This window comes from Nuphar pumila, chromosome 4, assembly GCF_984573655.1.
Source record: "Nuphar pumila chromosome 4, dmNupPumi1.hap1.1, whole genome shotgun sequence".
Lineage (NCBI taxonomy): Eukaryota > Viridiplantae > Streptophyta > Magnoliopsida > Nymphaeales > Nymphaeaceae > Nuphar > Nuphar pumila.
The window spans coordinates 24,715,744-24,730,253 of NC_143252.1; the positions used below are offsets into that span (position 1 = coordinate 24,715,744).

Consider the following 14,510-nt stretch of genomic DNA (forward strand, 5'->3'; position numbering starts at 1 on the left):
ATCTCTTGAGTGCGCGTCTTCCGCAGGCATAAACAGTAACTAAAGGGACAGTGTTCTGTATAAAATCCGATTTGCAAAGCTGAAAACTGATTATAAGGGCACGTTTGAAAGTAGGAAACATCTAGTAAAAGTGACCCGAGGTCGAATTTTTTCGACCTTCCCAAACCAAAGAAAATGTTTCTCTGAGAAATATTTTGATAAAAAATACCGTTTTTTATAGGAATGACTCCTCCGCGAGTCTTTCCTGTCAAAAGCTTTATGAGCTTAAGAAGAAACACCCTCCTCTCTTGCCCGACTACCCAAGTTGTCTTCCCGCTCCTCCTCTTCTTCTTCTTCCCACCAGAGGCACCCCTTCTCCTTGGGCATGGTTGTGGGTTTGGTGGGTCCCCTCAACCGGAGAACCTCTCCGGCCACAACCGAACGAGCAGTGGTGGTGGTTTCTCTCGTAGAGGTTCTTCTCCAGGTAGGGTATCGTAGGTGCATCATCACCACCACCATGAGAATTATTCACAAGTATATCATTCCAAACGGATTCAGCAACATCAAGGTGATTTTTTTTCATCCTTTTGGTAAATTTTTAACCATAGATAATTGGATTCGTACCTTTAACGATATTTTTTTTGTTGTTGGTGTGATTGTTTTTCTTCTTTTTATTCAGATTGTTCTTGAAGAATCTGATGATCTATGGCATATTTATAATATCGTCATGGCGGGGGACAGGGTTTTAGCTGATATCATTAGGTATTTCTTTTTCTTTCTATTTTTTTGAATTTTTTCTTTAGAAATATATCTATTTGGTCATTTTATATATAATTTTTAAGATTGTCTTTCGAGGTGTAGTTGGTGATTTTGGAGAATAGTGGTTGAATTAGTTGCTTGATTTTTTTTTTCCAAAAATTTTAGGGAAGTTCAACGGGAGATAGATTGTGGCGGGAGGTGAAAGCGTTTTAGATAAAAACGCTGGTAACAAAATATAGCTTGGCAGAAAAGATAAAGTTCAGTATACAACAACAACAACTACGCCTTCATCCCAAAACAATTGGGGTCAGCGATATGAACCAAACAAAGAAAATCATTTTGGGTCTTCCACATGAATCCTTTTCCTCCAATCATTTCTATCCAATGCCATGTCCTCGGTGAGGTTCAAAGCATTCATATCCTTTTCTATCATCTTCATCCAAGTCTTCTTAGGCTTACCCCGACCTCTTTTAACTAATATATTTTCCCCCTTTTAACTGGAGCATCATTAGGCCTTCGCCGAATATATCCAAACCACCGTAAACGATTCTCTCTTATCTTATTTTCAATGGATGCAACACCTACCTTCTTACGTATCTCCTCGTTTCAAATCTTATCTTTTATTGTATTTCCACACACCCATCTAAGCATACGCATCTCAGCTACACTCATTTTTTGAATATGATGTTTCTTGGCAGCTCAACATTCCGTACCATATAGTAAAGTGGGCCTAATTGTCATCCTATAAAACTTTTCTTTCAACCGCAATGGCATTCTACGATCGCACAACACTCCAATTGCACTTTTCCATTTCATCCACCCAACCTTTATCCTATGATGTAACGCCCCAAAATTTCAAACTTGTAAACCTTTTGAAAACAGTTTAAATGCTAGAAAATCCTTTTTTCTTTTCAGAGTTTATTTATAAAATCAGCGAAAGCATTTCTTTAAAAGAAAAGAGGGCAAGTCGACAATCTTGGGCACGTTAGCTAAAAGAGCATAAAAGACAAAGGCATAACTTGCAAATATCCAGATGAAATCATTTATATCATAAACAATTTCAAGTTTGTACAAAATTTGGATTTCTCTAAGAAACCTGTAACAAAACCCAAAACGACCAAGACAAAAACTGCGAGTGGAAATAGTGGATCCTGAGGATATCTCGCAATCGCGGCATCGTCTGCTGAGTACCTAATCATCACCTGTACCCATAAAATAGGTTAGTTTCGTGAAAAACTAGTAGGTGCACAAGTAGACAGAAATGTCTGAAAGAAGCATAAACAATTAATTATGCATGATGAGTAACTAAACAATTACTGAACTAACATGAGCGGTTTATTAGCATAAGTGAAAGTCTAACTAGCACATGTTGCACGATATAACAAAACATTTAATAATGAATTGAAATCACTGAGCATAAAACACAATTCTACGATTCATCAAGTGGAGTGCACAAGTTACTTTATGTTCCATCATTAACTGGCCTGCGGGTACGCGCAAATGTGACTCGTAGAAACAACTGAGACTAGTTCGGACGTCTATTATTCTATGTATTTTGAATAACCCGAATAGCTAGTTGAGTCTGTTCCTAAGGGGACGACCTTTAGTCGAGAGAGGATTCCTCAAAGGCGTTCGTGGCTACGGATGCATCCTACTTCTGCAGAAGTCCAAAAGATCTAGCACCGAAGATAATATCTGGTAGTCTCATCCCCTAACTCTGATGACTAGGAACACCGAGTCTTTGCTCATAGAATGGTTGTTAACAACCTGTCCATCGAAGTGTGTATACAAATCCGTCCTCTCCCTTGACAGACAACAAGAAAACGAATGGGTGTGTCAGGGGTTACTTAACCAACGAGCCATTTTACATGCTCTGGTCTTTTGACCCAATCGAGCATCTTACCTATGAAGGTGAAAAATCAATCAAACTGTAATGTGGTTTACCAATGTGCTCGTAGCACTGGTCAAGGTCGAATGATTGTCTTAAACATCCGTCGTATTACTCGCATGCCATGCATGTCTATGAGCATGTTACGAGGAAGGGTTCTAGGGCCTCAATGGGAGCCTCAACAACATAATTTGCAAAGATATAATGTCATCATTCTAAGCTTTTGAAATGACCTATGTCATGTGCCAACTTATGGCATGTGATTTTCTCGAATCTCACATTCGTTATCGTAGTGTCAACATGCAACACAAATTTTGACACTGATAACGATAAACGGTGAATGTGGATTTCGCATGAGAAAATTACGCTCACCAGCTTGCTCGAGTCCCGGATTTTGGAAAATCTCGAGTTGCGCCAAAAATACTAAACAAAGTAGAAAAACTACTCCTTCTGAATGCTTGATTCAGGATGACCCGCTGCGATGCTTCAAAACCAACATTATTTGCAGAACTGTATGTTTGATACAAAAGGACTTCTTTCATCCATCGAGGTTACAAATTTTAAAGACAGAAAGCAGGAAATGCGAAAGCAAAAGCCTGGGCGCAAAGCGCGACGGCAAACATAGAACAAGTAATGCGAAAGCAAAGGACAAGGATCGCGAAACCGCGTCCTTGAGTTAAAGACAAAAAACAGGAAATGTGAAAGCAAAAGCCTGAGTGCAAAGCGTGGCGGCAAATTAAAGACAGAAAGCAGGAAATGCGAAAGCAAAAGCCTGGGCGCAAAGCGCGGTGGCAAATTAAAGACAGAAAGCAAGAAATGCGAAAGCAAAAGCTTGGGCACAAAGCATGGCGGCAAATTAAAGACAGAAAGCAGGAAAATGCGTAAGTAAAGGACAAGGATCGTGAAACCGCGTCCTTGAGCTAAAAGCATACTTATATACTTATATGTATATAAATATATATTTTTGTTCTTTTGGTCTTTAATTATTTAAGCTAGCTTCAGTTATTTAAGTCCTTGTGCAATTTCCCCTACCTCGGGGTATTGCGAGAAAGAGGTTGCCTACGAGCGTAGGTAATCGCCGGTTTGGTTCGCGGGGCGCGAACAGGCTTTGTTGCGTAACACTGCAAGATTACAATAATATCATGAATCTTAATTGAAAACGGAACAAAGGTCGGGCAGAGGCTTATTTTCACTGCTCGTCGGACATATTAGGGCGGCAGGGGCCAAAGGCCCCTGCTAGCCTCCCAAAAGACGAGACAGGGGCCTTTGGCCCCTGTCGGCTTTCTAAAAGAACGAGGCAGGGGCCAAGGGCCCCTGCCGAGTCCTGAAGAATTATGAGGCAAGGGCCAAAGGCCCTTGCCGACAGTTCTACCTCGAATGGAAGGGGGCTTCCCACCCCCCTTCTGTTGGCCTGTCGGAAGGCAAAACGAGAGAGAGAGGGGGTCGTAGGGGCCAAATGCCCACCTGCGGCCCTCGAAAGAGGAGGCAGGGGCCAAATGGCCCCTGCCGAGCTTTGCTCGACAGAAAATGGGTCCGATTTTTTTTTTTAAACACTGGATTTTACATATGATTTACATCTCCATCAATTTCTCCATACTTTTGAATGATAGATCCCAAATATTTAAAACACTCATCCACCAGTATTTCTTGCTCACCAAGCTTCACTATACTCCCATCACTACTTCGTTGCTTGCTAAACCGACATTCCATATATTTTGTCTTACTCTTACTCAACTTAAAACCTCTTGCTTCCAATGTATGTCTCCATAATTCTAACTTAGCATTAACCCCAGCTCTAGACTCATCAATCAAAACAATATCATCAGCAAACAACATACACCACGACACATTTTCTTGAATTGATCTCGTAAGCTCATCCATCACTATATGAAAGGGCTTAATGCAGATCCTTGATGTAACCCAACCGTTATAGAAAAATTGTCACCCCTCCACAAGTGCAGACATTGATTACTACTCCTTCGTACATATCTTTAATTATACTAATGTACTTGAGAGAAACACCTTTCTTCATCATTGTCCACCAGAGAACATCCCTAGGTACTCTATCGTATGCCTTCTCCAAATCAATAAAAACCATATGCAAATCTTTGTTCCTCTCTCTATATCTCTCAATAAGTTGTCTAAGAAGATATATAGCTTCCATAGTTGATCTTCCAGGCATAAAACCAAATTGATTCTTCGATATCATGACAACCTTCCTCAACCTATACTCAATCACCCTCTTCAAAGTTTCATAGTATGACTCATGAGTTTATACCACGATAGTTTGTGCAATCTTGTATATCACCCTTATTCTTATATAGAGGCACCAAAGTACTCTTCCTCCACTCATTAGGCATCTTATTTGTCCGCCAAATCTTGTTAAAAAGATTTGGCAACCATTCTAAACCTTTCTCACCCAAGCATTTTCAAGTCTCGATAGGTATACCATCTGGGCCAACTGCCCTTCTTGATTTCATTTTCTTCAAAGCCTCTGCAATTTCTTTTTTTTGAATCTTGCACATGAAGTCACGATTCATCTTATGAAAGGGAATGAAGAAGTCTCCAAGATCCTGATCATGACTTTCGAATCAGTGCTCAGTAAATGTGAAATGGAAATGAAAGAGATGAGTGTCTTAAAATGAAGGAAACGGTTAGTAAATGTGAAATGAAAAATGATCAGGTAAAACATAAGACCATAGTAGAGTCAAATCAGTTGAAAACTGATCGACTTTATCATGTTTTGCAGGATGAGCTTCCTAAAAATGAAGGAAATGGTTCTGAAAGTTAAGGATAAATAGTTTCATTCATTTTTTAATTCAATTGTTTTGGCGTCATCTATTTGACTACCTCTAATGTTGTATTTATTTGAGTCATTTTCTCTAAAATAACATCAAGAGTGTGAGTGTTAGCCGTGGACGTATGATTTCTCAATCCTAACCACGTTAATCTTATGTCAGTTTTTTTAAATTTTTTTGCATTTTTTTCTCTTTATGGTATCAAAGCCATCAAGGTGATTTTGTTCATCTTGTTTCTATAGTTTTCATCTGCATCTTATCCCTTGATCTATTCACACCTCGCAACACTATCTATCAAATTTTGTTTCTTTGAAGCTATCTCACTCTAACTTTTTCTTGTGGAGAACCCAAATCTTGACATTAATTGAAAGCCCCAAATCATGACATTAATTGAAAGCCCCAAATCATGACATTAATTGAAAGCCAAGATATGCAAGGGTTTTTTAATGATGAGACAATTATGCTGCCACACATGATTCACATTAGCACTTATGCTAATTCAAAATTAAAGGAGGCTATCGATCCTTAATACTCAACTTGAAAAAAACCAGATCGTCTTCTAAAAGGCTGGATTATTGGAACCTTGTTCAAAAGTATTCTCATACTAGTTAGATTGAAGACATCGAAGGAGATATGGATGACTCTGGTTGACACCTTTGCTCAAGAGTCGCAAGAGAAAGAGAGAGAGAGTTTCACTTCATGCACATGATGACTATTGTCAAGAAAGGTATAGATTCATTTGATACCTATATTCAAAAATTTAAGTTTATTTGTGATGATCTGGCCGCGATTGGCAAACCCGTTGAAGATGATAAGAAAGTCTTTTCAGTCCCTTCCTACAAAAAATTTATTCCTCTCCTATAAAGACAAGAAGAAAGAAATAAGATGCATAAGTCCAATCAACCACAATTGATTTTTTACGGACAATATGGATCAAGTAAAGGAAGTGAGAATGGAAATAACAACTACAAGTTTAATTCAAAGAGCCACATTTTTTTCTCAAAATAAAAGTTCTAATGACTCAAAGAGAAATGGTGAATCTCAAACACAAAATGAAAAAAAGAAAGGAAAGAAAGTGGGCGTTATTTGCCAGATATGCAACAAGAAAAATCACTCTGCATTGAAGTGTTTCAATCGTTTCAACCACACATTTCAACCTCAAGATGCCCCTCAAGCTTTGGTTGCTATGACGATGTCTAAGAGTTAAGATGCAGAATTGTTTGTTGATACAAGAGTCATTGCACACATGTCAGGAACCCAGGTAAATTGCATAATATGAAACTTTATACTAGTGATGACCTTGTGATGGTGGGGAATGACGAAAAAATGCCTATTACTCGTACAAGAAATGCTAGTATTGAGGTAGATTCAGTTTCGATCCATTTACAAGATGTTTTGTATATTTCTTCTCTCAAGAAAGAGCTTATGTCAGTTAGCCAACTAACAAGTGATTTGCCATATATTTCTGATTTTTCTTTATCTGGATGTGTTATAAAGAACATGAAAACAGGGAGAACAGTGGCCAGGGAGTAGAAAAGGAGGTCTTTATGCTCTTGGTGGAGGTTCTAAGGCATTCTTTTCCACTCGATTTTGAAAAGTTTTAGAAGAAAAGTGGCATGAGTGACTTGGACATCCACAAATGAGCATCGTGAGATATTTGAATAAAAAAACCTCATCGATGTTATTCTCAACAATAAAAGCAACATATATGCTAGTTGTCAGCTTGGCAAGGCTTGCCACCTACCATTTTTGGATTCTAATAATATAGCTCAAGAACCTTTTGAAAATGTGAATTCTGATATATGGGGATCAACTCCCACCTTGTCTCATGAAAACTATCGCTATTATGTGGTTTTTATTGATGACAACACAAGGTTCACGTAGATATATCCTTTGAAGCAAAAATCCAACTTTTTTGAAAGTTTTGTTCATTTTCATAAATATGTTGAATGCCAGTTTAATAAACAAATTAAGGTGTTTCAATCGGATGGTGGTGGTGAGTTCACAAGTCAAAATTTTATCAAATATCTTGATGATATGGGCATAAGACATCAAACATTGTGTCCCATGACACCACAACAAAATGGTGTTGTGGAGAGAAAACATCAAAATATAACTAAACTGAGTCTTACTATGATTTTTCATAGTGCCATTCCTAAAAGGTATTGGGTGGAAGCGTTCTCGACGACTGTTTTTTTAATAAATTATCTCTCCTCTTACAGTTTGAACATGGATTCTCCATATCTCAGACTATTTGGCACGCAATCAGATTATTTGAGTCTACATGTTTTTGGTTCTCGATGTTTTCCCTATTTGAAAGTATGGAAAAAATAAATTTGATTCTAAATCTCTTTCTTGTGTTTTTTAGGATATAGTGTGCAATACAGGTTACAACTATCTTCATCCCGCTACTGGCATATATACATGTCAAGACATATTTTTTTTATGAGCATAATATGCCTTACCAAGACCCGTCTTCGTTATATAAAGATAAAAACATTCCAAGAGATTTTTCAATTATTGAAGATTGTAACCACGAAGGCTTTTTTTAAAATTGGGAAACCGATAGTCTCTCTAAAACCCCTAAAAGTGTTGAAAATTTTGGTGTCCCAGGTAGTCGGAATGTTACTTGTTATGATGAGTAGCTGAACACTAATCTTGATGAGAATGTGCAGGTCTTCGATGATCCTCAACAACATGATGATCATCAAACTAACAATAATCAAAGTTCGGACAAAGACAGTCAGGAGACAGGTAACGAGCAACTTTCCATCAATGCCAATGAATGTCTAACAGAGTACATTCAGTCTGAATGTTGTCGGACAATCGATATATATGTTGAAATAAGTATTGGCATAGGGGTTGATCATCATCGTGAGAAGCATCTAGAGGAATGTCAAGTTTTTCAAACATGGGATGATGAAGCTAATTAGGAACAACCAAGGAACATACACTCTATGGTGACTCAAAGTGTGAGAGGTATTTTTAAACCAAATCCTAAATATCTCAATCTTTATGTTTTATATGTTTCAATTCCAAAAAAAATGAAGACCATCAAAGCGACATTAGCTCATCCAGAATGAAAACTCACTAGGGATGAAGAAATGGCGGCCTTAACTGCTAATCACACTTAGGATCTAGTTCAATGAAAATCGTCCATGAACATAGCGGGTTCAAAATGGGCTTTTAAAACTAAACTAAAAGCAAATGGGAGATTGGATAAACTTAAGGCGCGTTTGATTGCATAAGGGTTCAATCAAATCGAAGGGATTGATTCTCAAGAAACTTATTCGTCGGTTATATGCCCCCAAGTATTAAAGTTGTTCTCATTATGGCCATTGTTAAGAACTGAGTGACCAAACAATTAGATGTGAAGAATGCTTTCCTTCATGGATCCCTTAATGAAACAATTTAGATGAAACAACCCATAGGCTTTGAAGATGAAAAATATTCTAAACATATTTGCAAACTCAAGAAGGCTTTATATGGGTTGCACCAAGCCTCACGTGTCTAGTTTGAACGATTGAGAAATTTTTTATTCTCCTATGGGTTTCCAAGTTGTATGTCGGACCCCTCCATGTTTATTTTTCATTCCAAACAAAATATCTTGATTTTGTTGGTCTATATGGATGATACGGTTTTGACAGGAAACAACAATGCTCTTAATTTTTTTGGAGAACTTCCAAAAGAATTCTGTCAAATACCTAGGAAAAGTCTATTACTTTCTAGACATTGAAGTTGTTTATAATAAAAATGAAATATTCGTGTCAATCTAAATATGCTAAAGAAATTTTGGAACGGGCAAAAATGCCTGAATGCTAACTTATGAATAGTCCAATGATTTCAAAGGGTCAGGTAAATAGGGAGCTATGTCACACGGACTCAGCTAAAGGGTTGCCGCACCCGCGTCGACACGCACGGACTCGGGTGCGGCTTTGGACTCGGCCCGAACTCGGTCAACGCCGAGTCGGACTCGGTCAACGAGTCTGGGCCGAGTCCGTCCACATTTTGGACTCGGTCAACTTTGACCGAGTCCAAAATTGTCCAGTTCGAGTTTTAAATTTTGTTTTGGATCCGGGTCGGGTCCAAACCCGACCCAGATCCAAATTTTTTTGGCAGCCGAACCCTAAAAGGGGTTTATCGACAGGGAGAGGGGCTTACTCTCTCGATTTTGCCTCTCCCCCCTCAGCCCCTGCAGCTTTCTCCTGCAACCACGCCGGCGATCCGAACTCCGGCGACAGGCAGCCACCGTCTCCCCCTCCGTCAGGTATGTCGACCCTCCTGCACCCTCTGCTCGTAGCCTCCCTCCTTGCACCCTTTGCACGCAGAAGAGGGGCTCGGGCCCCCTCCCTGCACCCTCTGCTCGTAGGGGAGGGGCTCGCCCCCCCTCCCTGCACCCTCTGCTCGCAGGGGAGAGGCTCGGCCCCTCCCTGCACCCTCTGCTCGCAGGGGAGGGGCTTGGCCCCTCCCTGCACCCTCTGCTCGCAGAGGAGGGGCTCGCCCCCCCTCCCTGCACCCTTTGCACGCAGAAGAGGGGCTCGGCCCCCCTCCCTGCACCCTCTGCTCGCAGGGGAGGGGCTCGGCCCCCCACCCTGCACCCTCGGCTCGCAGAAGAGGGGCTCGACCCCCTCCCTGCACCCTCTGCTCGCAGGGGAGGGGCTTGGCCCCCCTCCCTGCACCCTCGGTTCGCAAGGGAGGGGCTCGGCCCCCCTCCCTGCACCCTCTGCTCGCAGAGGAGGGGCTTGGCCCCCCTCCCTGCACCCTCTGCTCGCAGGGGAGGGGCTCAGCCCCCTCCCTGCACCCTCTGCTCGCAGGGGAGGGGCTCGGCCCCCCTCCCTGCACCCTCTGCTCGCAGAGGAGGGGCTCGGCCCCCCTCCCTGCACCCTCTGCTCGCAGAAGAGGGGCTCGGCTCCCCTCCCTGCACCCTCTGCTCGCAGGGGAGGGGCTCGGCCCCTCCCTGCACCCTCTGCTCGCAGAGGAGGGGCTCGGCCCCCCTCCCTGCACCCTCTGCTCGCAGAAGAGGGGCTCGGCTCCCCTCCCTGCACCCTCTGCTCGCAGGGGAGGGGCTCGGCCTCTCCCTGCACCCTCTGCTCGCAGAGGAGGGGCTCGGCCCCCCTCCCTGCACCCTCTGCTCGCAGAAGAGGGGCTCGGCCCCTCCAATATTCCATGTTTTATTAACTTTATTTTATTTACTTATTTAATTATTTTATTTTCAGTTTTCACTTTTCAGATATAATGGCGAGTTCTAGCGGTAGTGTCAATACATTTGGTTCAAGTTCTAACCCTGAATTAGATGTTTCTCAACCACTTTGGAGGCTTGTGACAAAAGGGATAAAAGCTAGTAGTGGTGGTGGTGGGAATGTGCAGTTTCATTGTAATCTATGTAAGACTGTTTTCACAGGTTCTTATACGCGTGTGAAAGCACATCTTTTGCATATTCGTGGTCAAGGAATTAGGGCATGTTCTGGGGTTGACAAAGACATGTTAAAGCAATTAAAAAAAGAACAAGAGGAAGCTGAAAAGAAGAAAATTGCAGAGATGAAAAGCGATTCGATTAATTTGTCTTTTCCTACTGCTAGTGATACACAAGAAGAGCTTTTAAAGAAAAGAAAGATAGAAAGCAATAAAACAATACAAGCGTCATTCAAAAACATGGCAAGAGCAGAAATTGATAAAAAGATTGGTCGATTCTTTTACTCAAGCTCAATTCCTTTTAATGTAGCTAGAAGTCCATACTGGAAAGATATGATTACATCTTTGGCTAATTGCAATTTGAGTGGTTATGTGCCTCCTAGTTCAGAAAAACTAAGAACAGTCATTCTTGCAGAGGAAAAAAATAGAATTGAAGACTTGCTAGAGACCCAAAAATTTGCATGGAAACGACATGGAGTGTCGATTGTTTCTGATGGGTGGATTGATATACAAAGGCGACCACTGATAAACTTCATTGCTTACTCACTAAATGGGCCAATCTTTTTGAAGATTGTTGATGCATCTGGAGAGTATAAAGATGCTGAATATTTAAAGAGATTATTTGTTGAAGTGATAAAAGAAGTGGGTGAAGAAAGTGTGGTGCAAATCATTACTGACAATGCTCCAGTTTGCAGTCGTGCAGGAATGAATTTGGCAAGTGAAGATACATATTCACATATTTTTTGGACTCCTTGTGCAGCACACAGTTTAAATTTGGCACTTAAGAGTATATGCAATCCATCAAAAGATGATGCACATGCACATGCACATGAAATGTGCTTATGGATTGAGGAAATAGAGCATGATGTTCGAAATATTAGAAATTTTGTTGTAAACCATCATCATGCCCTTTCTATATTTAATAGGCATTCTGATCTCAAGTTACTGAAAGTTGCTGAAACTCATTTTGCTTCTCTAATTGTTATAATAAAAAGAATTAAGCAACTCAAGAATGCATTGATGATGATGGTGGCTGATCAAGATTGGGATTTTTATCGTACTGAAGATGATGTCAAGGCTCAAGCTATCAAAAAATGCATCTGTGATGATTTTTGGTGGGATAAAATTACATATTTTGTTGAATTTACAGAGCCTATTTGGGAAATGCTGAGAGAAGTTGACAGAGATGTACCCATGCTTCATAGAATTTATGAAATGTGGGACAATATGATTGAAAAAGTTCAAAGTATCATTTTTAAACATGAGAAGAAAGATATTGCACTTGATGATTCAGAATTTTACAATCATGTACATTCAGTTTTAGTGAGAAGATGGGATAAAAGCAATACACCTTTGCATTGCATGGCACACTCTCTCAATCCAAAATACTATGCAAAAAAATGGTTGACAGCAGGTGTTGGTCGTGTTTCTCCAAATGAAGATCCTGAGATATCAAGAAATAGAATGATATATTTGGGAAGAGTTTTTAATGATCCTCGCATGTTTAAGGTTGTAAATAGTGAGTTTGGCAAGTTTTCTACTGGAAGATTTGATTCTTTAGCAGCACTTGTGGCAAGAGACAAGAAAGATCCCCTTAATTGGTGGGCAACATATGGATCAGAGACACCAAATCTGCAACGTCTTGCAATGAAGTTGTTATCCCAACCTGCTACATCATCTTGTTGTGAAAGAAATTGGAGTACATATGCTCAAATTCACAACATTAAAAGAAACAAACTCACTAGTAAAAGAGCAGAGGATTTGGTATATGTTCACTCAAATCTACGATTAATTTCTCGACGCACCAAAGAAGAGTATATGTACTTTTTTTTCTTTGTATTCAAAGTTTGTATTTAAATATTTCATATTTGTATTCAAAGTTTTAAGTTAGATACTAATATAGTGATTTTTTGATGCAGTTGTGGACCATCCAAGAATTGGGATGTAAATCCAGAAGATTTTGACTTGGAGGGAGAACATAATTTACATACTCTCAACATGGACTACCTCGATCCTGTTCTTCCTTCTAATTCAGACGATGAGGCAGATTTATGATAAGTTTTGTTGTTTATCACACTCACAAGCTTCTTTATGTGTTATATTTTGGTAAGTTTGTGTTGTTAAGAATTGTTTTTTTTTTGCTTTAAAATTTACAATCTTTATGTGTTAATTTATTGTTATATATATATAATTATAATATTTAAAATATATATATTTAAAATATATATTTTTTAATATATATATATATAGCCGAGTCCCCGTGTCCAAATTTTTTGGAATTGCGCCGCACCCGTGTCGCACCCGCACCCGCACCCGCACCCATGTGACATAGATAGGGAGAATGATCAAGATTTTGAAGATCCTACGTTATATAGAAGTATTGTAGGATCTCTACAATATCTCACCATCACAAGACACAACTAACTATCTTGTGGAGTTAACTATGTTAGTCAGTTCATGCACACACCAAAAATTGCGCATTTTCAAGAAAAGCGAATTCTTCGGTATGTTAAAGGAACTATTGATTTCAAAATAAAAATTTCCTCTCAAAGCACCCTTGAGTTATATGCATTTTGTGATGCAGATTTGGCCGATTGTACCATCACTGGAAGATCCACTAGTAGATTTTATACTTTTCTTGAGGGTAATTGCATATCATGGAGTGCAAAAAAATAAAGTACCGGTGTGTACTGCAGCCGAACTCACTTACGTGACATTGGAATTCCTATTATGAAGCCACCCACTCTTTACTGTGACAACATCGGTGCTCTTCACATGTCAATCAATCTTGTCTTTCATAACAGATCAAAGTACATTTAGGTAGATTTTCACTATGTGAGAGAGATGGTAGCTCATAGAAGTCTCTTTACAAAGTTTGTTAAATCTGATAGACAACTTGAAGACATTTTTACTAAGGCATTTGGAAAAATCTTAATTCGGAGCTTTAAGGGGAAAATTTGGCATATGCAATCGACTTAGTTTGAGAGAGACAGAAAGTGTTTTAGATAAAAACGCTGGTAACAAAATACAGCTCTGCAGAAAAGATAAAGTTCAGGATGTTAAAAGATAAAAACAAAATGAATGCAAGGGATGAAACCGAATCAGTGCTTAGTAAATGTGAAATGGAAATGGAAGAGGATCAAGATGAGCTTCCTAAAATGAAGGAGACAGTTAGTAAATATAAAATGGAAAAGGATCAGGTAAAACATATGACTACAGTAGAGTCAAATCAGTTCAAAACTGATCGACTTTATCATGTTTCGTAGGATGAGCTTCCTAAAATGAAAGAAATGGTTCTGGAAGTTAAGGATAAATTGTTTCATTCATTTTTGAATTCAAATGTTTTGCGTCATCTGTTTGACTGCCTCTATTGTTGTATTTATTTGAGCCATTTTCTCTGAAATAACTTCAAGAGTGAGTGTTAGCCGTGGACGTAGGATTTCTCAATCCCAACCACATTAATCTTGTGTCAGTTCTTTTATTTCTTTTCACTTTAGGAGGGACTCTGAGCGCATGAGGCTCAAGCTGGAAATTGAGGTAGTTTTTTTTTTCCTTTTTGTCGACATTAATTTGTAATTATTTTTTTTTTTTGCTATTTTTTTTGAGATTTTATGCATGTCAACGTGAAGAAAAGTTTGAGGATGCTTGTTTCTTTTGTTAATATTGCAAGTTAT

At 39.5% G+C, this 14,510-nt stretch overlaps 1 long non-coding RNA gene across 1 annotated transcript; it reads left to right on the forward strand.

Annotated features, from left to right (window-relative positions):
• The first annotated feature begins 270 nt into the window (after positions 1–270).
• On the forward strand, positions 271–14,452 carry LOC149839677 (uncharacterized). The gene is made up of 3 exons (XR_016431509.1): positions 271–547; positions 659–741; positions 14,334–14,452. It is a non-coding gene; the product is annotated as an uncharacterized LOC149839677 (long non-coding RNA).
• The last annotated feature ends 58 nt before the right edge of the window (positions 14,453–14,510 follow it).